This window comes from Muntiacus reevesi, chromosome 2, assembly GCF_963930625.1.
Source record: "Muntiacus reevesi chromosome 2, mMunRee1.1, whole genome shotgun sequence".
Classification (NCBI taxonomy): Eukaryota; Metazoa; Chordata; class Mammalia; order Artiodactyla; family Cervidae; genus Muntiacus; species Muntiacus reevesi.
Genome location: NC_089250.1, coordinates 111528061 through 111554539, shown reverse-complemented (window position 1 = coordinate 111554539; position 26479 = coordinate 111528061). Strand labels below are relative to the sequence as shown.

At 37.2% G+C, this 26479-nt stretch overlaps 1 long non-coding RNA gene across 1 annotated transcript; it reads right to left on the bottom strand.

Annotated features, from left to right (window-relative positions):
* Positions 1–644: 644 nt before the first annotated feature.
* Positions 645–24880, bottom strand: LOC136158124 (uncharacterized). The gene is made up of 6 exons (XR_010661320.1): positions 24857–24880; positions 24627–24677; positions 19520–19594; positions 17935–18007; positions 1701–1860; positions 645–791 (listed from the first exon to the last, which is right to left on the bottom strand). It is a non-coding gene; the product is annotated as an uncharacterized lncRNA (long non-coding RNA).
* Between the last annotated feature and the right edge of the window lie 1599 nt (positions 24881–26479).

Here is a 26479-nt window from a genome sequence, read left to right as displayed (position 1 = left end):
AGAAAATTAATAGTGATGGACTTAAATCCTTTATAGCAAATGTAAATTTCAAAGCAATTTTGTGTGGAGAAGTAAAAAGCTATAATATATGGCTGAGTGGTATATGCTGACAGTAATGGTCCTCTTGTGCAGTGAGTTATTAAAGACTTTCATCTCGTGGTTTTCAATAATGAAAAGGAAGGCAGTCTGGGGGCATTTTCTGAGCTATGTCCCTTGTGTTGATTTAGCTTGTAAAACCAGTAGGTTATCTCAACAGCTGTATGGAAAAGGTTAAATTTGCTAAAAGACTAAAATGTGAGAAGCATCCTATTTTATAGAAATGCATTATTTCTTCTCTGAGACTAACAAACTATGACCTTGGGCAAGTCATGTAATCTCTATGGGGCTCGATCTTTACTTCTTGTTCAAGGATCTTATCCATAGCTTTTTCCAATTTCAGTAACCTACGATTCCTTCATCTGGTAAAAATATCCTCTTGGGAATGAAGAAACTTCAGGGACATATTGCTTGCAGTCATTTACTCTCTCTTCCCTTGTTTTTGAAATGAATTCTAGAATCAGTTCCAGGATTGCATGTCCTTCATTGAGCAAGATACAGAGATAATGAAGAATCAGAGTCATTTCACAAAGCTTAATGTTCAAGCTTTCACAAAGATCTACAGAAGGAAAAGTTGTAGGAAAACCAATAGCTCAACTTAACTGGGTCACAGTACAAATGACTATGGGTTTGGGATGTGCTTGAATAGTACTGGCTTGTGAGGATTGGACCTTAAGGAAATGAGAAATGGGATTCTGAAAGAAAGAAAAGATCAAATATTTTTGATAGTTTATTGCATTTATTAAACTTCTGAGGGTTGAATATGGAAAGTTAGTATTAATGTGTCATGTTTTATAGATCTTAATCATTCATGTTCTAGAACAGAGCTAGTCATCTTTCATTAGTATGTTTTTAAAAACTGATTGACAATATTGACTCATTATTGCTAACTAAAGTCCAAACAACTCAGATTTACTTAGCTTTTACCTGTTGTTCTTTATCTGTCCCAGGATTCCATCTAGAACAATGGCTCTTTAGAGTATGACAATTTCTCAAATATTTCTTGTTTTTAATGACTTTGACACTTTAGAGGAATACTGGTCAGGTATTGAGAAGCATGTTTCTTAATTTGGGTTTATCTGATTTTCTTTTTTTCCCCTTCATGATTAAACAGGACTTCCAGGTCTTTTGAAGACCACAGTATCTGTAAAGTGCTAGCTTTATCACATCATAAGTGCACATGCCACCCATATGACTTTTCACTCAAGATGCTAAATTTAATCACATGGCTGAGGCAGTTTTGTCAACTTTCTCCACTGTAAAGTTACTCCTTGGCTTTTTCTATACCGTGTTATTTAGAAGGAAGTCAGTCCCTCCCACAATTAAGGGAGTAAGGGATTACAATTCACCTATTTCATGAGAGAGTAACTATATATATTGTTAGGAATTCTTCTGTGTGGGAGATTTACCTGTTCTTATTAATTAAATTATTTATTACATCCCTATAGGCTCATAGATATCTAAGTTTAGATTTATACATTGGGTTATATTCTAATACATGTTATTTATTTTATTGCTCAAGGTTTGCGCTTCGGACGTTCGGAGCTCTTTCTGTGGCTTCTATGTTCCTCTGACATATTCTGCTGGGTTTTGTTTTTCCTTACCTTCTGACACTATGAGATGCTCCCGGCCCATCCTGTATATTCTTGCCTTGGCTTTCAAAACTGTCGTTTCTTCTGGAAGTCCCAGTTTCCTTTATTGGAGAATGATGTTTGAGCGAGGGAGGAATGGGGAATGAATTTTTAATGGATACAGAGTTTCAGTCTAGGAAGATGAAAAAAGTTCCTGAGATGAATGGTGGTGATGATTACATAGTAACGTGCATATCCTCAGTGAATGCCAGTGAACTATACACTTAAAAGTAATTAACATGGGAAATTTTACATAATGTATATTTACCACAATTGACATACTCTTTATCTAAAAAACAAAAACAAACCTTACAACTGTTTCCAATGGATGAGAGTTCATGTTTTTCCACATTCTCACTAGCACTTAGTTGTCAGACTTTGTCTTGGGTTTTTGTTCTAGCTGTCCTAATAGGTGTGTAGTGATATCTCATTGTTTTGATGGTGGCATCTCATTATTGTCTTAATTGTCATTTCCCTAATGACATCTGGGGCTTTCCAGGTGGCTCAGTGGTAAAGATTCAGCCTGTAATGCAGGATATGTGGGTTTGATCCCTGAGTCTGGAAGAACCTTGGAGTAGGAAATAACAACCTATTCCAGTATTCTTGACTGGGAAATTTCATGAACAGAGGGGCCTGGCAGGCTACAGTTCATGGGGTTGCAAAAAAGCTGGACTAAACAATTAAACAACAACAATGAAATATGATATTGAGTGTCATTTCATATGCTTGTTTGTCATTTGCATATCCATTTTGCTGGTGTGCTTAATATTTTGATCTTTTAAAACTTTATTTTTTTCATTGCTGAGTTTTAAGAATTCTTTGTACATTCTGGATACAAGTCCTTTATTAGATATGTGATTTGCAAATATTTTCTAGAAGTCTATGGCTTCTCATTCTCTTAACAATGTATTTCACAGAGCAAGTTTTTAATTTTAATAACATCCAACTTGGGGTCATTTTCTTCACAGATTATACTTTGTGTTTTTGTATCTAAAAAGTCATAACCAGTGAATATCATATTAGTTTTCTTCTAGATGTTTTATAGTTTTCATTTAACATTTAGGTCTGTATACATTTTGAGTTAATTTTATATAAGTTGTGAGATCTGTGTCTATATAGAGAGATGTCTAATAGTTTCAGTAGTTTGTTGGAAAGACATTCTTTCCCCACTGAATTGCCTTTGCATCTCTGTCAAAAGTCAGGTGATTAGGTTTCTGTGGTATCTTTATTCCCTTCCATTGATCTATGTGTTTATTCTTACACCAAAACTGTACTATCTCGAAAATGAAGCATAAGACATATTATGTCTTTTTTTAAATTTTCATCTTTCTTTTATATTAGGGTGTAGTTGAATTACAATGTTTTTAGTCTCAGGTATATAGAAAACTGATTCAGTTACATATATATCCATTGTTTTGCAGTTTTTTTCCCCTGTATAGGTTATTACACAAGATTCGGCAGAGTACCTTGCACAATACAGTAGGTCCTTGTTGACCATACATTGTATACGGTGGTGTGTATATGTTAATTCCAACCTCCCAACCTCTGAATTTGTCCTTTCCCTGACTTTTCCCCTTTGGTAACCAGAAATTTGTTTTTGAAGTCTGTGAATCTGTTTTTGTTTTATAAATAAGTTCCTTTGTATCATTTTTTTAGATTCCACATGAGTGATAGATATGTGTCTTTCTCTGACTTACTTCAAGTAGTGTGATAATTTCTAGATCCAACCATGTTCTACAAATGGCATTATTTATTTTCTAATGGCTGAGTAATATTCAATTGAGTGTGTGTGTGTGTGTGTGTGTGTGTGTATCACATCTTCTTTATCCACTCATCTATCAGTGGATATTTAAATTGCTTGCATGTCCTGGCTATTGTAAAAAGTGCTATAATGAGCAGTGGACGCATGCATCCCTGCGAACCATAGTTTTCACTGGATATATGCCAGGAGTGGGATTATTGGATCATATGGTAGCTCTATTGTCAGTTTTTTAAGGAACTTCCATACTGGTCTCTATAGTGAATGTACCAGTTTTCATTTCCAACAGCAGTTCAGGGGAGTTCCCTTTTGTCCACACCCTCTCTAGCAGATACTGCTTGCAGACTTTTTGATGATGACCATTCTGATATTGAGCCACATAAGTTGCTTGTATATTTTATAGATTAATCCCTGTTGGTCACTTCATTTGCAAATTTTTCTCCCATTCTGTGGATTGTCTTTTCATTTTATAGTTTCCTTTGCTATGCAAAAGATTTTAAGTTTCATTAGGATCCCTTTGTTTATTTTTATTTTTATTTTCACTACTCTAAGAGGTGGATCCCAAAAGATACTGCTGTGATTTATGTCAAAAAGAGTTCTTCCTATGTTTTCTTCTAGGAGTTTTATAGTGTCCAGCCTTACACCTAGGTCTTAAATCCATTTTGAGTTTACTTTTGCGTATGGTGTTAGGGAGTGTTCTAGTTTCATTCTTTACACATGGCTGTTCAGTTTTTCCAGCAGCAGCTACTGAAGAGACTGTCTTTTCTCCATTGTATATTCTTGTTTCCTTTGTCACAGATGAACTGACCACAGGCACATGGGATTATTTCTAGGCTTTCCATCCTTTTCCATTGATCGCTATTTAGTTTTTGTCCCAGTGCCATACTCTCTTGAATACTGAAGTCAGGATTCCTGATTCCTCGGCTCATTTTTCTTTCTAACAATTACTTTGACTCTTCAGGGTCTTTTGAGTCTTCATACACATTTAAAAATGCTTTGTTCTAGTTCTGTAAAAAAGTGTAACTGGTAATTTAATAGGAATTGCACTGAATCTGTAGATTAGTTTGGGTAGTATAGTCATTTTGACAATATTGATTTTCCAATCCAAGAACAAGGCATTTCTTTTCATTGATGCTGTCTTTGATTTCTGTCATTAGTGTCTTATAATTTTCTGAATACAGGTCTTTAGCTTCCTTCAGTGCAGTTCAGTTCAGCCGCTCAGTCATGTCCAACTCTTTGCGACCCCTTAAGTAGGTTTATTCCTAGGTATTTTATTATTTTTATTACAATGGTAAATGGGATTGTTTCCTTAATTTCTCTCTGATTTTTCATTGTTAGTGTATAGGAATGCAAGGGATTTCTGTGCATTAATTTTGTCTCCTGCAGCTTTACCAAATTCAGTGATGAGCTCTAGAAGTTACCTGGTAGCGTCTTTAGGATTTTCTATGTATCACATCATGTCATCTGCAAACAGTGACAGTTTACTTCTTTTCCAACTTGGATTCCTTTTTCCTTCTTCTTTGATTTCCATGGCTAGGAATTCCAAAACTATATTAAATAAAAATGGCAAGAGTAGACATTCTTTTCTTGTTCCTGATCTTAGAGGGAAATGTTTTTAGCTTTCTACCATTGAGTATGATATTAGCTGTGGGTCTATCACATACGACCTTTATTATTTTAAGGTTTCCTTTATGCCCACTTTAGAGAGAGTTTTACCATAAATGGGTGTTGAATTTTGTCAAAAGATTTTTCTGCATCTCTTGAGATGATACTATGGTTTTTTTCTTATATTTGTTGATGTAGTGTAACAAACTGATTTGTAGATACTGAAAAATTCTTGCATCCTTGGGATCAATCACAGTTGATTATGGTATATGTTCTTTTTGATGTATTGTTGGATTTGGTTTGCTTGGTACTTTGTTGAGAATTTTCGTGTCTGTGTTCATCAGTGATATGGGGCTGTAATTTTCTTTTATTGTGGTATCTTTGTCTGGTTTTGGTATCAGGGTGATTTTTGTCCTTATAGAATGAGTTTGAGAGGGTTCCTTCCTCTGCAATTTTTGGGGACCGGTTTCAGAGGCATTGGTATTAACTGTCTCTAAATGTTTGGTAGAATTTACCCGTGAAGTCATCTTATCCTTTGTTGTTTAGTTGCTCAGTCATGTCCGGCTCTTTGTGACTCCATGGACTGTAGCATGCCAGGTTCCCTGTCCTTCACCATCTCCTGGAACTTGCTCAAACTAATGTCCACTGAGTCCATGATGCCATCCAACCATCTCATCCTCTGTCATCCCCTTCTTCTCCTGCCCTCACTCTTTCCCAGTATCAGGGTCTTTTCCAATGAGTCAGCTCTTCGCATCAGGTGGCCAAAGTACTGGAGCTTCAGCTTTAGCATCAGTCCTTCCAATGAATATTCAGGACTGATTTCATTTAATATTGACTGGTTGGATCTCCTTGCAGTCCAAGGGACTCTCAAGAGTCTTCTCCAACACCACAGTTCAAAAGCATTAATTCTTGGGTGTTCAGCCTTCTATATGGTCCAACTCTCACATCCATACATGACTACTGGAAAAACCATAGCTTTGAGTATTTGGGACTTTGTTGGTGAAGTAATTCTCTGCTTTTTAATGTCCTGTCTAGGTTTGTCATAGCTTTTCTTCCAAGAAACAAACGTCTTTTAATTTCATGGCTGCAGTCACCATCTATAGTAATTCTGGAGCCCAAGAAAACAAAGTCTGTCACTGTTTCCATTGTTTCCCCATCTATTTGCCATGAAGTGATGGGATCGGATGCCATGATCTTAGTTTCCTGAATGTTGAGTTTTAAGCCAGCTTTTTCAGTCTCCTCTTTCACCTTAATCAAGAGGCTCTTTAGTTCCTCCTCACTTTCTGCCAAAGCTGAAGCTCCAATACTTTGGCCACTTGATGTGAAGAGCCTACTCACAGGAAAAGACCATGGTGCTGAGAAAGATTGAGGGCAGGTGTCATCTGCATATCTGAGGTTATTGATATTTCTCCTGGCAATCTTGATTCCAACTTGTGCTTCGTCCAGCCCAGCATTTCACATGATGTACTCTGCATAAGTTAAATAAGGAGGGTGACAATGTACAGCCTTGAAATATTCCTTTTCCAATTCTGAACCAGTCTGTTGTTCCATGCCTGGTTCTAACTGTTACTTCTTGACCTGCAGACAGGTTTCTCAGGAGGCAGGTAAGGTGGCCCGGTATTCCCATTTCTTTAAGAATTTTCCACAGTTTGTTATGATCCAGATAGTCAAAGGCTTTAGTGTAGTCAGTCAAGCAGAAGCAGATCTTTTTGAATGTCTCTTGCTTTTTCTATGGTCGAACAAATGTTGACAATTTGATCTCTGGTTCCTCTGCCTTTTCTAAATTCAGCTTGAAGATCTGGAAGTTCTCAGTTCATATACTGTTGAAGCCTAGCTTGGAAGATTTTGAGTGTGACCTTGCTAGCATGTGAAATGAGTGCAATTGTGTGGCAGTTTGAACATTCTTTGGCATTGCCCTTCTTTGGGATTGGAATGAAAACTAACTGACCTTTTCCAGTCCTGTGGTCACTGCTGAGTTTTCTAAACACGCTGGCATATTGAGTGTAGCAGTTTAACAGCATCATCTTTTAGGATCTGAAATGGCTCTGCTGTAATTCCATCACCTCCACTAGCTTTGTTCATAGTAATGCTTCCTAAGGCCTACTTGATTTCACACTCCAGGATGTCTGGCTATAGGTGAATGATCACACCATCATGGTTATCCAGTTCATTAAGATCTTTTATGTATAGTTCTTGCCACCACCTCTTAATATGTTCTGCTTCTATTAGGTCCATACTGTTTCTGTTCTTTATTGTGCCCATCTTTGCACAAAATGTTCCTTTGGCATCTCTAATTTTCTTGAAGAGATCTCTAGTCTTTCCCATTCTATTGTTTTCCACTATTTCTTTGCATTGATCACTTAGGAAGGCTGTCTTATCTCTCCATGCTACTCTTTGAAACTTTGCATTCAAATGGGTATATCTTCCCTTTTCTCCTTTGCCTTTCACCTCTCTTTTCTTGGTATTTCTAAGATCTCCTCAGACAACCACTCTGCTTCTTGCATTTTTCTTGGGGATAGTTGTGGTTACAACCTCCCGTGCAATGTTATGAACCTTTGTCCATAGTTCTTCAAGCACTCTGTCTACCAGATCTAGTTCCTTGAATCTATTCGACACCTCCACTGGATAATCGTAAGGGATGTGATTTAGGTCATACCTGAATTGCTAGTGGTTTTCCTTACTTTCTTCATTTAAGTCTGAATTTGTAATAAGGAGTTCATGATTTGAGCCACAGTCAGCTCCTGGCCTTGTTTTTGCTGACTGTATAGAGTTTCTACATCTTTGGCTGCAAAGAACATAATCAGTCTGATTTTGGTATTGACCATCTGGTAATGTCCACGTGTAGAGTCATCTCTTGTGTTGTTGGAAGAGGGGTTTGCTATGACCAGTGAATTCTCTTGGCAAAACTCTAATAGCCTTTGCCCTGCTTCATTTGGTACTCCAAGGCCAAACTTGCCTGTTACTACAGATATCTCTTGGCTCCTCTTTTGCCTTCCAATCCCCTAGGATGTAAAACACATCTTTTTTTGGTGTTAGTTCTAGAAGGGCTTTCAGGTCTTTATGGAACTGTTCAACTTCAGCTGCTTCGGTTGGGGCATAGACTTTATGTTCTCCTAGACTTTAGTTTGGGAGTCCCTGGCAGCTCAACTTGTAAAGAATCTGCTTGCAATGCAGGAGACCCCAGTTTGACTCCTGGGTTGGGAAGATTCCCTGGAGAAGGGATAAGCTACCGACTCCAGTATTCTTGTTTGTTTCAATTTCAGTTTTTTGTGATTGCCCTGGTTTATATTTTCTATTTCTTCCTGGTTCAGTCTTGGAGGGTTGTTGCTTTCTAAGAATTTGTCCATTTCTTCTAGCTTGCCCGTATTATTGGCTTAATCTCAGAGGTGTTCTGATAGGCAGTTGTTGGATCAGGAAGACTTTAGACAGCCTTTCTGGTGATGGGTGGGGCTGTGTTCTCACTCTTTTGGACATTTGACCTGAGGCTTCCCAGCACTGGAGCCTGCTGGCAGTGGGTGGTGCTCCATCTCTGTGCCAAATGGCAACCTCTGGGAGAGCTCAGACTGAGGAGTAGTCCCTGGGTCCTCTCCCACCAGTGTCCTTGTCCCCACAGTAAAGCATGGCCAACCCCTGCCTGCAAGAGACTGTCCAAGAGCAGCAGGCAGGTCTGTCCCAGGCTCCTGTGGAGTCACTGCTTTCCCCTGGGTCTCAGTGCCTGTGAAACCTTGTGCATTTTCCAGGAGTTGACTCCCTCTTTACCCCAGGCCTGTGCCGCTCCTGTACTCAAGCCCCAGTGGCCTTTAAAGGCAAATGCTCCGAGGGCCCCTCCTCCCCACGCCTGAACGTCAGGCTAGGGAGCCTGGCACGGGGCTCAAAACTTCCTCCTGTTGGAGAAACTCTGTGACATAACTATTTTCCAGTTTGTGGGTCACCCACCCTGTTATGGGATTTGATTCTATCGAGAGAGCACCTTTCCTACCACCTTGTTGTGGCTTCTTTGGATGTAGAATATACTTGTTGGTAGACTCTAGTCATTTTTGTTGTTGATTGTTCAGTAGTTAGGTGTGATTTTGATGTTTTTGTAAGAGGAGGTGAGCTCAAGTCCTTCTACTCTGACATTTTGTCTCCTCCTTCTATTGTCTTGAAGTTTAGTATATGATCACTGCAACTTTGTTCTTTTTGATTCAGTATTTTGATACTATTCTGGGTCTTTTGCTTTTCCCTGTAAATTTTAGGATTAATTACCAAAAAAGCTGCCAGGACTTTGGGATTTTATTAATTCTATAGAACAAGCTGGAAAGAACTGACGGTTATGAAACTTCTAATGTATGAATGTCAAATATTTATTCATTTATCTAGATCTTTTGTGATTTAGCTTTTCAGTGTTTTATAGTTTTCTACATATAGACCCTGTACATATTTTTTTGATTTACATGGTGTCTTAAAAATTTTTTAAATTCGTTGTTTCTTTGCTTATGTTGCTGTTGTTGTTCAATCACTAAATTGTGTCTGACTCTCTGTGACTCCAAGAACTGCAGTATGCCAGGCTTCCCTGTCCTTCACTATCTCCCTGAGTTTTCTCAAACTCATGTCCATTGAATCAGTGATGTCATCCCACCATCTTATCTTCTGTCACTCCCTTCTCTTGCCCTCAATCTTTCCCAGCGTTAGGGTCTTTTCCAATGAGTTGGCTCTTTGCTTATATAAAGGAAAATATTTGACTTTTGCATATTGGCCTTGTATCCTGTAAATTCTTCTTAATTTCAAGGGCTTGTTTTTTATGAGTTTCTACCTAGACATGTGATCTGTGAATAAGAATAATTTCATTTCTTTACAAGCTCTATAACTTTTATGTTTTTCTCTTACTGTACTACCTGGGATTTCTTTTATAACATTCAACATATGTAGTAACAGAGGGCATCACTTTTTTTGGCCCAAAACTTAAGAAGAAAGTATTCAGTATCTTAGAGTGTTAGCTATAGAGGCTCTTTAATATATACTTCATTGGTTAAGGAAATTCCTTTTATCCTAGTTTCCAAAAATCCTAAATGGGTGCTGATTTTGTTAAATGTCTGTATTCATTGATATGAGAATATGATTTTTCTCAGTGTGTTAACAAAGTGAATTTCATTGATTTTATGATATCAAATTATCCTTGACTCCCCAGAATGAACGCTGCTCAATAGTGCTCTATTAAGCTTTTTGTATGTTACTAGAGTCAATTTACTCATATTTTATTAAAATCTTTTATCTGTGTCTGAGATATTTGCATGGGGCTCAGGCTGAAGCGCTGGAGTGGTGGCTACACAGTGCTGGAGCGACTTTAGGAGATATCCCTCGTCCAAGGCCAATAGGATGGTAGGAGGGGTGAAATCGCATTTAGAATCAAACCCCACACCCACCAGAGGTGCTCAGAAGGCTCAAACATACCTTGTGCACACCAGGGCCCAGAGATCCCACAGAGACTGGGACAGAATTGTGTTTGGGTGTCTCCTGAGGAGGTACGGGTCAGCAGGGGACTGCTGCAGGGGCTCTGGGTGCAGCAGACCTGGGTCTGGCATAAGCCCTCTTGGAGGGGGTCGCCATTTACCCACCATAGAGCTGCCAGAACTTACACAGGGCTGGGAAACAGACTCTCGGAGGGCACAAACAGAACCTTGTGTGCACCAGGACCCAGGAGAAAGGAGCAGTGACCCCACAAGAGACTTGCCCAGGAGTGTCCAGGAGTCTCTGGCAGATTCTGGGTTGGTGGTGGCCTGCTGCAGGGCTGGGGGCACTGAGTGTAGCAGTGCATGCATGGGACCTTATGAAGGAGGTCGCCATTGTCTTCATTACCTCCACCATAGTTTGGCCTCAAGTCAAATAACAAGGAGGGAACACAGCTCCATCCTTCAACAGAAAGTGAACGTGAAGTCGCTCAGTTGTGCCTGACTCTCTGCAACCCTATGGACTATAACCTATGAGGTTCCTCTGTCCACGGAATTCTCCAGGCAAGAGTACTGGAATGGGTTGCCCTTTCCTTCTCCACTTCAACAGAAAATTGGATTTAAAATTTACTGAGTGTGGCCTCACCCATCAGAACAAGACCCAGTTTCCCCCTCAGTCAGTCTGTCCCATCAGGAAGCTTTCATAAGCCTCTTATCCTTCTCCATCAGAGGGCAGACAGACTGAAAACCACAATCACAGAAAACTAAGCAATTTGATCACATGGATCACAGTCTTGTTTAACTCAATGAAACTGCGAGCCATGCCGTGTGGGGCCACCCAAGACAGATGGGTGATGGTGGAGATTTCTGACATAACATGGTCCACTGGAGTAGGGAATGGCAAACCACTTCAGTATTCTTGCCTTGAGGACCCCAAGAACATTATGAAAAGGCAAAAGGTAGAACACTGAAAGATGAACTCCCCAGGTTGGTAGGTGCCTAATATGCTACTAGAGATCAATGGAGAAATAACTCCAGGAAGAATGAAGAGACAGAGCCAAAGCAACAACACCACCCAGCTGTGGATGTGACTGGTGATGGAAGAAAACTCTGATACTATAAAGAGCAATATTGTATAGGAACCTGGAATGTTAGGTCCATGAATCAAGGCAAGTTGGAAGTGATCAAACAGGAGATGGCAAGTGAACATCAACTTGAGTGAACATCAACATTTTAGGAATCAGTGAACTAAAATGGACTAGAATGGCTGCATTTAACTCAGATGACCATTATATCTGCTACTGTGGGCAAGAATCCCTTAGAAGACATGAAGTAGCCCTCATAGTCAAAAAGAGAGTCCAATTGCAGTATTGCAATCTCAAAAATGGCACAATGATCTCTGTTCATTTCCAAGGTAAACCATTCAATACCATAGTAATCCAAGTCTATGCTCCAACCAATAATGCTGAAGAAGCTGAAGTTGAATCATTCTATACAAGACCTTCTAGAACTAACACCCAAAAAAGATATCCTTTTCATTATAGGGGACTGGAATGCAAAAGTAGGAAGTCAAGAGATACCTGGAGTAACAGCCAAATTTGGCGTTGGAGTACAAAACGAAGCAGGCTAACAAGGCTAACAAGAGTTTTACTGAGAGAACACACTGGTCATAGCAAACACCCTCTTCCAACAACACAAGAGAAGACTCTACATGTGGACATCACCAGATGGCCAACACCAAAATCAGGTGGGTTATATTCTTTGTAGCCAAAGATTGAGAAGCTCTATACAGTCAGCAAAAACAAGGCCAGGAGCTGACTGTGGCTCAGACCAAGAACTCCTTATTGCCAAATTCAGACTTAAATTGAAGAAAGTAGGGAAAACCACTAGACCATTCAGGTATGACCTAAATCAAATCCCTTACAATTATACAGTGGAAGTGACAAATAGATTCAAGTGATTAGATCTGATAGAGAGCCTGAAGAACTATGTACAGAGGTTCGTGACATTGTACAGGGGGCAGTGATCAAAACCATCCCCCCCCAAAAGCAATGCAAAAAAACAAAATGGTTACCTGAGGAGGCCTTATAAATAGCTGAGAAAAGAAGAGAAGTGAAAGGCAAAGGAGAAAAGGAAAGATATACCCATTTGAATGCAGAGTTCCAAAGAATAGCAAGGAGAGACTTTAAGAAAGCCTTCCTCAGTGATCAGTGCAAAGAAATAGAGGAAAACAATAAAATGGGAAAGACTAGAAATCTCTTCAGGAAAATTAGAGATACCAAGGGAACTTTTCATGCAGAGATGTGCACAATAAAGGACAGAAATGGTATGGACCTAACAGAATCAAAAGATATTAAGAAGAGGTGGCAAGAATACACAGAAGAACTATACAAAAAAGATCTTCATGACCCAGATAACCACAATGGTGTGATCACTCACCTAGAGCCAGACGTCCTGGAATGCGAAGTCAAATGGGCTTTAGAAAGCATCACTACGAACAAAGCTAGTAAAAGAGAGGGAATTCCAGCTGAACTATTTCAAACTCTAAAAGATGATGCTGTGAAAGTGCTGCACTCAATATGTCACTAAATTTGGAAAACTTAGCAGTGGTCATGAGACTGGAAAAGGTCAGTTTTCATTCCAATCCAAAAGAAAGGCGATGCCAAAGAATGCTCAAACTACTGCACAGTTGCATTCATCTCACGTGCTAGCAAAGTAATGCTCAACTCTGCAAGCCAGTCTTCATCAGTACGTGAACCACGAACTTCCAGGTGTTCAAGCTGGATTTAGAAAAAGGCAGAGGAATTGGAGATCAAATTGCCAACATCCATTGGATCATCAAAAAAGCAAGAGAGTTCCAGAAAAACATCTACTACTGCTTTATTGACTATGCCAAAGCCTTTGACTGTGTGGATCACAACAAATTGTGGAAAATCCTTAAAGAGATGGGAGTACCAGACCACCTGACCAGCCTCCTGAGAAATCTGTGTGCAGGTCAAGAAGCAACAGTTAGAACTGGACATGGAACAACAGACTGGTTCCAAATAGGAAAAGGAGCACCTCAAGGTTGTACATTGTCACCCTGCTAATTTAACTTAGATGTAGAGTACATGATGTGAAATGCTGGACTGGATGAAGCACAAGCTAGAATCAAGATTGCTGGGAGAAATATCAATAACCTCAGATATGCAGATTATACCACCTGTATGGCACAAAGTAAAGAACTAAAGAGCCTCTTGATGAAAATGAAAGAGGAGAGAGTCAAAAAGTTGACTTAAAACTCAACATTCAGGAAACTAAGATCATGGCATCCGGTCCCATCACTTCATGGCAAATAGATGGGAAAATAGCGGAAATGGTGACAGACTTTATTTTTTGTGCTCCAAAATCACTGCAGATGTGACTGCAGCCTTGAAATTAAAAGACGCTTGCTCCTTGGAAAAAAAGTTATGACAAAACTACACAGCATATTAAAAAGCAGAGACATTACTTTGCCAACAAAAGTCCATCTAGTCAAATCTATAGTTTTTCCAGTAGTCATGTATGGATGTGAGAGTTGGATTGTAAAGAAAGCTGAGCACCAAAGAATTGATGCTTTTGAACTGTGGTGTTGAAGACTCTTGAGAATCCCTTGGACAGCAAGGAGATCCAAGCAGTCCATCCTAAAGGAAATCAGTCCTGAATATTCATTGGGAGGACTGATGTTGAAGCTGAAACTCCAATACTTTGGCCACCTGATCAAAGAGCTGACTCATTTGAAAAGACCCTGATGCTGGGAAAGTTTCAAGGCGGGAAGAGAAGGGGACGACAGAGGATGAGATGGTTGTATGGTATCACCGACTCATTGGAGATGAGTATGAGCAGGCTCTGGGAGTTGGTGATGGACAGGGAAGCCTGGTGATCTGTAGTCAATGGAGTTGCAAAAAGTCAGATACAACTGAGCAACTGAACTGAACTGAGATATATCAACCTGTAGTCTCCTTTGCTATAGTGTCTTTATCAGGTTTCTCTTTTAGGGTAATTATGGTCTCATAAAACTAGTTGGGATGGTTTCCTCATGAAGAAAGTATTTTAAAATATACTATGGAAAATTGGTATCATTTTTTCCTTAATAGTTTGATAGAATTAACCAGTAAAACTACCTGGACCTGGTGATTTCATTTTTGGAAATTTGTAAATAGTGAACTCTATTTCTTTAATAGTTATGTTGTACTATTCAGAATATCTATTTCTCAAGCAAGATGTGGTAATTTTTATAATTTAAGACATTAGATTGTTTTATCTGTTGTCTAATTTTTGGGCATATAGTTGTTCATAGTACTTCTTTTTATCTTTTTACTGTCCTTGGTAGTAGTAGTAATGATCTCTCTATCATTTATTTATAATTTGTATCATTTTTCTTTTTCAGGTCTAGGCTGTCTAGAGCCTTATCAATTTTTATTAATCTTTTCAAATAAGCACTTTTTGATTTATTCATTTTCTTGTGTTTTCCTCTTTTAACTTTTGTTGATTCTTCATCTAGTTTTTATAATTTATTTCCTTTGCTTGCTTTAGGTTCAATTTGTTCTTCTTACTGTACTTTTCTTAGGTGGATGCTTAGGAAATCAACTGTAAATTTCTCTTTTTTAAAATATAAGTAGTTAATGCTATAAATTGCTAAGAATATTTTCATGTTATATTTTCATTTAACATAATTTAAAATTTCTTGGAAACTTGTTTGACCTAGTGATTAATTAGAAGTGTGCTGTTTAATATCCAAATAGTTGGACATTTTCCAGCTATCTTTCTGGTACTGACTTCTTGTTTAATACTGTGGTAATCTAAAAGCATACTCTGCATGATTTCTATTCTTTTAAAAATGTTAAGATGTATGTCATGGCCTAGTGTATCATTCTGTTTTGGTGACTATTTCATGTGTTCTTGAGAAAAATGAGTATTCTCCCATTCTTTGATGGAGTATTCTATTTATGTCAATTTGATCAAATTGATTTATAGTGCTGTCCAGGTCACTTATGTTTTTACTGATTTTTGGCCTGCCTAATCTATCAATTACTGACAGAGTTGTGTTGAAGTCTGCAACTATAATAGCAGACTAATCTATTCTCCTTTCTATTCTATTAATTATTGCCTCATGTATTTTGATGCTCTTTTGTTAGGTACCAATGGGTTTATAATTTTTGGTGTGTTCTTGAAGAACTGACTTCCCTCTATCATTATGTAATAACTTTCTTTATCTCTGATAGTCTACTTTATCTGAAATTAATATAGTTACTCCAGCTTAATTTTGATGTTAAGCATCTTGTATCACTTACCACTGCTTTCCTTTATCTACAGTATTTATATTTTAAATGTTTTTCTTCTAGATGACAGATAATTATGTTTCTTTCTCTTGTCTGACAATCTTGGGCTTTTAACTCTTTAGTCCATTTATAAGTGGCTTTTGATATAGTTGGATTGAATTCTACCATCTTTGTAACTGTTTTCTACACTTGATCTTAGCCAAAAGGCTGAGAAGCAATGTAACTGTTTTCTAAACATTACATTTGTTCTTTGCTTCTTTTTACCTCTTGTTTGTCTTCTTTGGTTTTTAAACGAGAATTTATATGATTCTCAATTGTTCTCAATTGTCTCCCCTTGGTGTATCATTTTTATTTCCTTTTAACATGTTTTTAGTGATTTCCTTAGGGCTCACAATATATAGGTTAACAATTTAAATCAACTTTCAAATGACATACAACTTCATGTATCGTGTAGGGACCTTATAACAGAGTATTAATTCCTCCAACTATCCCTTGTGAAATTTCTGTAATATATTTCACTTACATATAAGTTACAGTTACTCAATACATCTACTTTATTGCTTTTAGATGAATGAAGAATAATAAAAATATTTATTTTTACCTTTGTTCCTTCTCTGACTCACTTCCTTTCTTGAGGTAGATCCAAGTTTTTGATCTAGAAACTTTTCATCCATCTGAAGAAATTCTTTTAGTTTTTTAATTGGACTGTTCTGCTGGTAACAAACTTGCTATGTTTCTGTTTTAGAAAGCCTATTTCTCATCTACTTTTTAAAAATGCTTTTGCTAGACATTGAATTCTACGTTGGTCATTTTCTGTCAACACTTAGAATATTTTGCAATATTCTACTTTTGCTTGCATGGACCCCAGTGAGACGTTTGCCGTGTTCATATCCCTGTCCCCTACATTGGGAAGGTTTTCTTCTTTCATTGGTTTCTTTCAGCATTTTCTCTTGTCTTTGGTTTTTCTACAGGTAAACATATCAATAATACGTCTAGATGTGGTTGTTTTTGGTACTTATCTTGCTTGGTGTTCTGAACTTCTGCCATCTGTGGCTTGGTTTTGGGGAATAATTTTGGTAGCATCTCAGCAATTATCACTTCAAACATTTCTTCTGCCCCATTCTTTCTGGTGTTGCAATTATTTATACACACACACACACACACACACACACACACACACACACACATAACACACACACACACGTATACACAGAGTTCTCAGGTTTTTGTTCTTTTTTCTCTGCTTGTGTTTTAATTTTATCTTTATTGATCTATCTTCAAGTTTACTAGTTCTTTGCTTAACTGTGGGTAAGTCTATTTATGAGCTTCCTGAAGGACTTCTTTAACTGTTTTTGATTTCTAACATTTACTTTTGAAATTTCTACAATTCTTCTGACATTACCCATTTGATCTTACATGCTATTTGTTAACATATTAATCATGGTTATTTGAAATACCTTATCTGTTCATTCACATATCTGAATGTGGTTATGATTGCCAAGTCTTCCAAAACTGTGACTTTTAGTATGCCTTTTAATAAAAAATTCAAAGTTGACATGTGTCAATAGTCGCTGCAGGAAATAGACCTTTAGAGGGCAGGATTTATGGTAATCTACCTATGAGTTGGGCTGTATTTTAACGTTTGCTGTAGCTATAAGGGGTAGAGATTCCAAACTCCTCTAGTGTCATTCTTTATTTCCTCTTTTGGCTTCAAGGTTTCTCGTTACACTGTTTCTCAGAGGGGTCTATGGATTTTCAGTTGTAAATTCTCCGCTACACTGACTGCTGGTGTGGGGGCTGGGTGCAGAGAAGGTCAGAAAGTCTTTTAGCGGAACTTGGTCTCAGAGTATGGCCTCACCACTGTTTCTACTCCTTTTCCAGGCAGATAGCTCCTCCCATCTTCCTTGTACCCAGTTCCTGACATATTTCCATGAAACTTTCTGCTGTTCATGTTTCCTTTCCCCTGCTTTAAATGAAATCCTAATCCTAGAAAGGACTACCAGGGGAAGAAAATCTCTTTCCCTATGTGAGATAAGGTTTCAGTATTGCTCTACGGCAAAGTATATCTCTTTGGAGATTGTCAGTCTTTGTTTTCGAGAAGAAAATGAGAGGCTTACCCTTGCAGCGCTTCCCCTGTCAGAGCCACAGGAGGTTTTTCTTGAATGCATACTGTGCGAAGTTGTGGAGTTCCTAGAAGAAAAGCCCAAGACAGTATAAGTACTCTCCTTTGACTGCAGCCCCCAGGAATGTCCTAATCGAGCTAGTTACCACTTAGCTTACAGCAAACTGTCAAAATTACTAGTAAAGGAAGCATTTATACAACTTGTGGCTTCTGGAGGCTTCACGTCCAGGTAAGCAAATGTCTAGTGCTGTATCTCTCTGTATGCACCAATGTCTCCAGATTTTAAAGGGGCACTTTGCCCTGTGACCTCAGTTCGTTGATAAGTTCAAGAACATTTATTAGTTTTCACTTTTCCAAGCTTTTCCTTATAATGCCAAGAGTGATGCCTTGTAATCTCTTTTACATGTTAAAGCTGAAACAGATAAAACCAGGTCTATCAATTGGGAATGGGAAAAATTAGATGTGCTTCATTTTAAGTGTTAAGATTCCACATAATCTCACAAATAATAACTATGTACACTGAATAAGTAAATAACTTTGTGGGATAATAATTTTAAAGCCAATAAATACCTGATGTAATACAGATTTATTGTATTCCCCATGGAGCAAAGAGAAAATTTCAGAGTAGGTGCTGTTTGGTGGAGAAGAAGGGCAGAGCTCACTCTTTGGAAGGTGCATTCACTATTATGCACCTCTTTCTTAGTTAACATTTTGGAGTTTACGGTTTGGGCTCATAAATAAAATCAAGAGGAAGCATCGATCTTGGCAAAATAAAGGTAGGTCTAGAAGCACATTGAAACGTTTGAAAAAAGTGCACAGGCTGAAGAGAGGAGGAAGCAACTCCTCTTCTCATTTGGCATTTATTCACAAATAAAAATGTTGTTCATTGAGCCATGCCGGCAGTTTAAATTTGTTCCATATGATAGTCTCTGGCTAGACAGTGTGTCTAGTAAATTGGTGAGGGTTTCTGCTTGAAAATATAACATCTTAGAAAACAGCAGATCTTAGAGGGCATTTACTTAATGTGTTTTTAGGTGATAAGTCACTATGCCAAGGAAAAAAGGAGTCATATTGGAAAAAAATGGTATATTTTTTCAGGTTATTATGGTACAGCATCATTAACCGAGCAATCCCTATGTGAGGTAATTCTGTTACCCATTGTTATAGTTTTTATTTCATTTAAAGTCTGGAGTCAGTTAATTAGTAACTGTTTCCTCCAGACCAATATAAGAGTCACACATGCTTTCATTTTCCTGATTTTTTTCTTGCCTCCATCAATGTCCATGTGGAAAATGCCTAGAATATTAATTCATATTATTGTTGAGATTCTTTTCTTTTCATAATACATATTTAGACCTACCAACGAGTAGTTCTCACTTCCATCCACTATATATTTGCACATACTTCTGTTTCTTTCTGGATTAACTTTCTTCCCTGATGTACTTTATCCTCCAAAAAGTAGCTATTTTCAGAAATAGCCTGTAAACAGTCTGAGATGAAACTCACCCTTGCCTGATAGTATTTGTGGTCATAGACTTCTAGGATCAAAGTATTTTCAAAGTATTTGCATCTGTACTTACAGGTGTTTCACTGTCTTCTTGTTTCCAATACTGTTGATGACAAACCTATTGTAACCTGAATTCTTGCAGCATGTTCTGAAGCAAAGACGTGCAAATTAGTAAATTTTGTCTTTATTAACAATGCCCTGAGGTGTATACCTCAATACAACTTTGGTGCTCTTATTGTGTGTACTTTAGTCTTGCTCTGTCTCCCTTTCAATTTACTACTTAGTAATTACCAGTTATGATTTAGAATATTGCTTTACATTCATTCTCTTCCTTTCTCCAAAACCTCTATTACCTATTATAGTGGGACTTATGTTTTATCCATAAAATGATCTGTCCATATTTAAAATTAGGTTACTTATTTCTTATAAGTTGAAACAGCTATTTATTCTCCATTAAATAGTATTTCCTTCTTTGTTGAAGGTAAACTAATCAGATATCTATCTCTAGTTTCTTTATTCTATTTCATTGTCCCTCTACCTTGACTCTAACATCACAGATTTCAATTACTGTAAGTTTAGAACAAATCTTGAAGTTAGATAGCATAATCCCTCTGACTTTTCAAAGTTTTCTGAAGTTTTTTTTTTTTAGCATTTCCAGGTCCATGAATATAAAATATGCCTCTCCAATTATTTACATTTTTTTTCAATTTCTCTCAGTAGGAAAGAAAATTCGTCAACCTGATGAAAAACTACAGTGGACAACATCGTAAGGTTGAATGCTTTATGTCCGTGATAGGAAACAATGATATGTGATCTCACCAACTCTATTTAATGTTGTGTAGGCAATCTTATGGAGAAGAAAATGGCAACCCACTCTTGTATTCTTGCTTGAAGAGTTCCATGGACAAAGGAGCCTGGAAGGCTACAGTCCATGGGGTTACAGAGATTCAGATATGACACAGTGACTAACATACACACAGGAAATCTTAACTAGTGCAATAAGGTAAGAAAAATAAACAGATTTAAAAGGAGTGAAGACCTATTGCACACAATATGAAGCTATGCAAACTGACAAGTGATTTTAGTAAGGTGGCAGGACAAAATGTTCATATACAAAATTGATTGTATTTCTATATACTACAAGTGAAAGTGGCAGTCACTCAGTCGTGTCCAACTCTTTGCAACCCCATGGACTATACAGTTCATGAAATTCTCCAGGCCAGAATCCTGGAGTGGGTAGCCTTTTCCTTCTCCAGGGGCTCTTATACTAGCAACCAATAATTGGATTAATTAAAAGTACCATTTGCAATGTCAACATGAAATTTTTACAGATAAATATAAGACAAGCTATAAAAGATGAATATGTTGAAAACTGAAACATATTACTGAATTATACAGTGTTAATACATCTAAAGATTGACTAAATGTTAGTGTCCAATTTTACAAAATTAGAGCCTCAATGCAATCTCAATCAAATTCCCAGCAGGATTTTTAAAAACATTGACAATTTGATTCTAAAGTTATGGAAATGCAAAGGCTGGAATAGTCAAGCCTAAACTGTAAATCATCAGTGTATGAAGCAAGTTAGCAAGACTTACTATTAGGCTACAGTAAATAAAATAGTATGATAGGCATACAGTTTAATGGAATAGACAGTTACAGAAATAGTATTGCACCTATATGGTTAATTGATTTTGAACAAATATGCCAAGGAAATTAAGTGGATGCAAGAAGTTCCTTTTCAACAAATGGTACTAAACAACTAGACCTCATATTGGAAAAAATGAACCTCAACCCTCATCTTACACCATATATAACTCATCATGGATCATAGGTCTAAAATTATTAGCTAAAAATAATGAAGAAATATTTAGTGGCCTTGAGTTAAGCAAAGCTTTTTTTTAGGAAACACAAAAAGCATGACTCATAAGAATAAAATACTCAGAAATAAACTTACCTCAGAAAGCAAAAGACCTGTACTTTGAAACCTGCAGGACACTAGTAAAAGAGATTGAAGACACAAACATATGGAAAGATATTCTTGTATTGAAAAAATATTGCTAAAATAACCATACTACCCAAAGCAATCTACAGACTCAGTACAATCTCTATAAAATACTATCTTGAAGAAGAAAAACAGAGCTGTAGGAATCGGGCTTCCTGACTTCACACTGTACTATCATTACAAAGGTACAGTGATCAAAACAGTACGGTACTGGCACAAAAACAGATCAATGGAATAGGACAGGAAAGGTCACCTAGTCTATGACAAAGGAGGCTAGAATATACAATGGAGAAAAGACAGTGTCTTCAATAAGTGGTGCTGGGAAAACTGGACAGCTACACGTAAAAGAATAAAATTAGAACGTTCTCTAACACTATATACAAAAATAAACTCAAAGTGAATTAATGACCTAAATGTAAGACTGGATACTATAAAACTCCTAGAGGAAAACATAGGCAGAACACTTACAATGTGTATCACAGCAATATTTTTTTAACCCATCTCCTACAGTAATGGAAACAAAAGCAAAAATAAATGGGACTTAAAAGCTTTTGTACAGCAAAGGGAAGCAACAAAATGAAAAGACAAATACAGAATGAGAGAAAATATTTGCAAACAATGTGACCAACAAGGGATTAAACTCCGACATATTCAAACAGCTCAAATAGTTCAATGTCAAAGAGACAAGTGACCCCATCAAAACATAGGTGGAAGATCTAAATAGACTTTTATCCAAAGACATACAGAAGGCCAATAGGTACATGAAAAATATGTTCAATATTGCTAATTACAGTAAGCCCCTACATATGAACAAGTTCCATTCTGAGAGCATGTTTTTAAGTCCAATGAAGTTAGGTAGCCAGCAAACACAGCCAGCTGTATAGGAACTGTAATGTAGTAGGTTTATAATACTTTCCACACAAATAATACATTAAAAAACAAACAAAAACTACAAAAACTAAGATATTTTTTAATCTTACCGTAAAGTGCCTTGAAAAGTACAGTAGTACCAGCTACATCACCACTGCTTTTATGCTTGCTTCCAGACATCTAGGCTTGAAATAAAGATTCTGTACTACTGCAAACAGTACTATAAAGTTCACAAAGCACGATCACTTATACAGGGTGCATGCCTGTGGCAGTGTATGTCAGACATGCGAACTAACGTATGTGATTGGACATGTGAATGGACGTTTGTATCTTTGAAAGGTCACAATTTCAAGGTTTCTATGTCAGGGCTTACTGTATTAGAGGAACGCAAAGCAAAGCTATAATGACATATCACCTTGTACCAGTCAGAATGGTCATCTCAAAAAGTCTATAAATAATAAATGCTGGAGAAGGTGTGGAGGAAATGGAAACCTCCTAAACTCTTAACGGGAATGTAAATTGGTACAGCTACCATGGAAAACAGTATGGGGCTCCTTAAAAAATTAAAATAGAGCTACTGTATGATCCTGTAATCATCTAGAAAAGATGAAAACTCAAATTCAAAAAGATACATACATCTCAATGTTCATAGTAGCACTACTTACAATAGCCAAGGCATGTAAACAAGCCAAATGCCCATTGGCTAATGAATGGGGAAAAAAAAGATGTGGTATAAATAAAAAGACCACCAACGTTAGTCTCGGTGAAGATATGAAGTAGCTAGATCTCTCATACATTGCTGGTGTGAATACAAAGTTACATAGTCACTTTAAACAACATCTTGGCAGTTTCTAAGAATTCACACTTAGCTTTACCATTCAATCTAGCATTCCCACTTCTGTGTCTCTCTGGCTGCTCAGTGGTAAAGAATCCGCCTGCCAATGCATTAGCCACAAGAGACGTGGGTTCGATCCCTATGTTGGGAAGATCCCCTGGAGGAGGGCATGCAATCCACTCTGGTTTTCTTGCCTGGAGAATCCCATGGACAGAGGAGCCTGGTGGGCTACGCAAAGAGTTGGACATGACTGAGCATGCATGCACAGTTACCATTTGACCCAGCATTTCCACTTCTATTTATTCAAGGCAAATGATAACATAAGGCTGTTGAACGATTTGTACTCAAATGTTCATATGGACCTTAGCCTTTTTAGTTAAAAACTAAACCAAAAATATATTAATCGGTGAATTAAACATTATGGCATATCCATTCAAAGAGTTCTATTCACCAGTATGAAAGCACACTATTGAAATAAACAGCCACATGATGAATCTCAAAAGCATTATGCTAAGTAAAGGAAGCCTAACAGAAAAGACAATCTTACGATTCCATAAGAATAAAATTCTAGTTAAGGCAAAATTACAGAAATAGTATCAGTTGTTGCCTCACTGTCATGGAAGGGTATTGACTGCAAAAGAGCAGGATGAAACTTGTTGGGGTGATTAAATTATTCTGTATCTTAACTGCTGTTATTAAATGACTACATATTTGCCAAACTCATAAAGTTGTACATTTAAAATTCGTGATTTTTTTTCTTTTTGGTATGTAAAGTTCACCTCAACGAAGCTGATAAAAAAGAAAGGCTCAGAAATGACAGAGAAATTAAAGAACCATTTTTCTTTGCAAATTAAGAGTTGAGGGTAATAGGCCACTTGGAATACTTTTATCACATCAAATTTAGAAATGACTGTTAGAAAACCCTCCTAAAGAGTTTAGCTGTGTTCTTTGCTGGTTTGTTTCCTTTTCCTTAAGATGAAGGATCAATTATTCCTTTACAGGCAAAGAAACTTTAAAACTTCAGTTTTAATATGAAAAGGGTAATCAAATGCCAGAATTCTCATTTGCACATTTCCTTCTGGGGACAGTATGAGGTAGGGGAGTTTTTGATTATCTGGGTTAGTCAGTTCTCCCGCTCCCTCACAAACTCCAAGATGGGTTGTCCTGCCTCACCATGAGACTGGGCTCAGACACAAGCCTACACAAGGAAGGACATTGTGAATCTTTCCCTTGCTCACCTTAAGAGTTGCTTAGGCCTAAAAACTGTCTAGTTATAAAAGATCTGTAGCACAACAGGAATTGTGGACTTAAGATGATTCTAACTACAGTGAAAAAAGCCCAGAGGTGAAGGTAATCATTTTCAGCCATTCTTGTTAGCTTGCCACACACGTATCAATGGCTTCATTACCCACACAGTCACACAGAAGTGTTTAAAAGTTTACTTCTATTTGGAACATCTTTATCCCATACCTTTTATGGATTTTTCATCTTCCTTAACTGTCATCTTCCACATTTGCAGCCCTTCTCAAGAGAGAGGAAGAAAAATATGTTGTGTGTGTAATATATGATGACTCAACCCTGTTGTTATCATCACTCACAGGAGAGATGGGAAGTCATAAGGTATGACTTATCCCTCACTCCCTCATTCACAGAGATAAAAACAGAAATGCCATCCCAACATTTAGGCAAGATATACATACCAGGAATGTATGAGAACAATAAATTGTCCCAGTGACTCCAATCTTCTTTCCACAATAAAATGGTAGGATGGAGGGAAGCAATGAAAGCTTTTAGAATAAGATCATTGTGCAACCACAGTCAGTCTTTATATATTTATTCAGATAAAAATTCTCCTATAGTTTTGGTGTTCCAGCAGCTACAGCAATCAAAGAGTCTCTAACCACATCTATTAATATCTGCACATGAAATGAGTACATTTAAGTAGATGGTTCTCTGGTTCAAGAGCTGGATTTGCCTGCAGGGTTTAGAGAACCATGAGACACTACAAACTTTCTGAGTAATGACCTAAAAAGGAGCTTAGACTTTGTAACCTTGAACCTGTTCTTACTTAGCACAAATGTACATCCCACAGCACCATCCATGTTAATGTCTATGTACAATGGCCTGTTTCTGGATTTGCTTCAAGATCCCATTTAAGTGTTTTCCCATATTGCAGCTTTGTATATTTGGAAAGTAGAAAATCATAACAGTCTATTCTGGTCTTTGTATGAGATATATAACCACCATCCCACCAAAATTCACTCCCCCCGCCCCAAATTGCAATTCTACAGGAATTTGTGAAGCTGTGGTATTAAAATCCCAAAAGATATATGTAGAGTAACCCAATGATATTTACAGTTCCATATATTTTCTCCCTGGCAACATGTAGCTCTTTAAAGAATGTTCTTAAAAATAGTAAACATATTTCAAATTTTCTTACCTGTACAAATCCTGTTATACATTCGCTTTGCAAAGCAGCATGAGAACCTAGAAGAAAAAAATTAAAAAGATCATTCCAGAAAGGTTTTATATATGGACTCTTGTTTGTTGGAAAATTCATCTTTCATCCTTAGTGAGACTATCAGAACTGCACAGGAACCTTAAAGATTGTTAAGATGATTAAGAGCCACATTTAATAGTTGCTCCAGTAGCATCTTGACAAACATTTTAATTTTATATCTCTCAAGTAAGCCCATAAAACAGCATGATGTAAAAATTCTTAACAAATATATTAATAAAGATTTAAACATGCATGTATCACTTATGCTTTTTTGAGTTAATTACATAATATTGCCTTGTATACACCTTAATTAGATTAAATATTGATCAGTGCACTTTCCCATTTGCCATTGATATTTCATTAACACATAACAACTGTCTTGTTATATCTCAATGTAATGTTAAATTCATTAAAGAGTCTGCCTAGAAGTGAAAAGTTATGGAAAGATATACAAAGCAAGCCCTTTTATACATAAACAGGGTTGGAAACCTCAGCCTATGAATTAAAGTAGGGAAGAGAAATTAACCTCTACCTAGTATAAGGATTTAAAGTAATTAGATTTATTAATTACAATGATCCATACTGTTTTTTTCCATAATATTTCAGGAGTAATATCAGTTAGACTAGGTTCATCTATCACTCTGTATTATGGAAGAGGTTATGAAATATTACAATTATTCCTGATAATTATGGTCTTTGTTTATTTCAAAAAAGAACCTAGATTTTTAAACAGCATCAAAGATTTCTTAGCATGTGATTAAGGCTGTTTATTTTCATGCTGATGAGCTGTGAGCTGTTTCAATGGGGAGATGCTGTAATTTTC